Source organism: Aquarana catesbeiana, linkage group LG01 (assembly GCF_042186555.1).
Source record: "Aquarana catesbeiana isolate 2022-GZ linkage group LG01, ASM4218655v1, whole genome shotgun sequence".
Classification (NCBI taxonomy): domain Eukaryota; kingdom Metazoa; phylum Chordata; class Amphibia; order Anura; family Ranidae; genus Aquarana; species Aquarana catesbeiana.
The window spans coordinates 699,025,385-699,028,078 of record NC_133324.1 but is presented as its reverse complement, the minus strand read 5'-3'; the positions used below and the strand labels follow the sequence as shown (position 1 = coordinate 699,028,078).

At 44.8% G+C, this 2,694-nt stretch overlaps 1 pseudogene; it reads right to left on the bottom strand.

Annotated features, from left to right (window-relative positions):
• Positions 1-2,039: 2,039 nt before the first annotated feature.
• Positions 2,040-2,158, bottom strand: LOC141124445 (5S ribosomal RNA; annotated as a pseudogene).
• Between the last annotated feature and the right edge of the window lie 536 nt (positions 2,159-2,694).

Here is a 2,694-nt window from a genome sequence, read left to right as displayed (position 1 = left end):
TAAGACTGTGTCTTTTTTGGTAATAAGGGGTGACACTTTACTCAATAAGAGCTGAAAGGACTCATCAGGAATCCTCAGATAGTTCCGATAGTCATCTGGATTGTTTTCCTTGAGCTCTCGAACCAATCTCATATGAGAGAAGTCATCCCGGTTCTTCAGCCACTCTTTACTCCATAACCTTCGCCTTTTGATTATGGGTTCCTCTGCTTGTTGTATAGCCATCACTCCAAGCATGACTATGCCAATGGTCCTTTCATCCACATCCATATTGTAGGTAGAGGGTTCGTTCCGACGTACGCACGAACGTATGTTGCTCCTCGTCAAACACAGGAAGCCACAGTGCAGAGGTCAAACACATTTTGACACTTCCTTTTATAAATGAAAAAAACGAACGAAAAAACGATACATTGCTGTTCATAAACGATTTAACGATCGAAAATCTTTACTTACCTGATGGCGTGATCGTTTGCGGTCATTACCGAACGTTCTTTTTTCGAAAATGGGTTCGGCTGATTTTCTGTATAGTGTATGGCCAGCATAAGGCTTGGATCCTCTTGCTCCAAGCAGACAGTATGCTGTTCAGTAATGGCATTGAGTGAAAACTGGGCAAAAGGAACAGCCTTAAATGAGGCTACCATCTTCCCGAACAACCTCATACAAAAGGCAAATGGAAGGTCTATCCCTTGCTTTGCCCCCTTGGGCCAAATCTTTATGGTCTTGACCTTTGATTCGGGTAAAAGATACCCTACTTTGGGCTATGTCCCCAAATACTCTAGCCTGCTTAGGGGCTATAAAGACTATGCTGGACACATTTAGGTCCAGTCATGCTACCGACTGATCTATCGGCAACAGACTGGCTTGGTAAGCCATTACAGCTATACCCTAAGCCCTTTAGACCCACTAGAGGCGGGCCCTAGCAGTTTATAAAAGACTTGAGCATGGTGGCAAACCACAAGGGCAAGCCTACCAACCAGAAGAGGTGCTGTTTCCCTGTGAAATGCAGACAAGTTCTGAAAACACATATGCAAACGATTCTCCATATGTGTACGTGGCAAGAGATAACGCCATATGCCTCAAAAGAAGCGTGTGTTCATGGAAGCATGAATTTTCTATAATATGTTTAAAACATAAACCGTGTGTGCTGTACACACGCATACCTATAGCACGTGTGCTATGGAACGGTCACCTTGCAAGCAAACATGCGTCTCTGAATGTGTAATGCAAGATTACACATCCTGTATCCAGGCAGACTCGTATTCCTATGTGAACATAAGGAATCCTGTATAATTAAGGAGGCTAAATTAACATGCCTCGTTATGCAACCTTAGGCCATCATGCATTCTTATGCGATTCAGCATCTTTTATGCGACCAAACATTCCATGCATTATAAGCACTACTGTGCGGACAAGTACCCTTGTGAGACCAAGGACTCTTGTGAGATCGAGCACCCCTGTGCGATCCAGTATCTTTATGCAATCAAGCATCTTTATGCATTTTTAGGCATTTCTGTAAAACAAGCCTCTCCGCATGACCAAGTATTCTTGGGTAATCAAGGACTCTTGTGAGGTCAGACACCCTGGTGCGAACCTGCAACTTTATGCACCCAAGCATTCTTATGCGATTTAGGCATTTCTGTGAAAACAAGCCTTTCTGCGTGAGCAAGTATCCCTTGGCAAACAAGGACTCTCGTGGGGTCAAGCACTCTTGTGCGACGCCGTATCTTTATGCAAACAGGCATTCATGCGTTTTTAGGCAATTATGCGATTTTAGGCATTCATGCGATTTTTCGGCATTTCTGTGCAAATAAGCACTTAACGACCAAGCATTCTCATGCGACTATGTAAGTCCACCACAAACAGAAAAAAAAACATGTATCTCTATGTGTATTACATGTTCTTCCACATGCATCTTGTACATTCCAATACTCAGGTAATTTATACAAATATGTGGACTGATAAAAAGGAAGTTATCCTCTGCTGACGTGCGTTCCTGCACTCATGCGTTTAGCTGTTTGTGTTAGCAACAATGTGCACAGAGCCATGTACAGCACCTGGTATTCCCAGACAGTCTCCCATCCAGGTACTAACCAGGTCCGACCCAGCTTAGCCTCTGAGATCAGACAAGATCGGGCGCTTTCAGGGTGATATGGCCGTAGGCATCTCAGCAGTTGTGTGTTTGGCTAGTTTGTAAGCAAGCACCTGCATGAGGACCTTGTGGAGGTTCTACACCTCTTTGAACGGACTTGGAAAGGTACAAGAAGCCTATGGGAATGTAAGAAAAAAACCCAAGTAGGAGACAGAGGCTTCGGCCGTCTAGGCTGAGGGTAAGTTATACGCAGCATGAATCTCTAAAAAAGATTTCAGCTACAACTCCAGAGCTTGTGAGGCCTCTGATACCTCCGCCTCGTCAGATTGCACCTGTTCCCTGTCCCCTGATGGTGATCTTTCATCATCAGATTGTTGATCCTCTTGATTGAGGATTTAGGGCAAGGGAACTACCCCAATTTCTGCCCTCTTGTGAGGGTGCTGTGATTAAGCAGCTAACGTCTCCTGTACACCACATACTGAGAATGCAAACAACCGTCTTTAAAAGACCTATGCAGAGCTGCAATGTTGGGAGAGGCTGCAAGCCTGACAGGGGCAATGGCTCATCCTGTGTGGCTGCCTCCAGAACCCTTAGATCTAGGCTCTTTT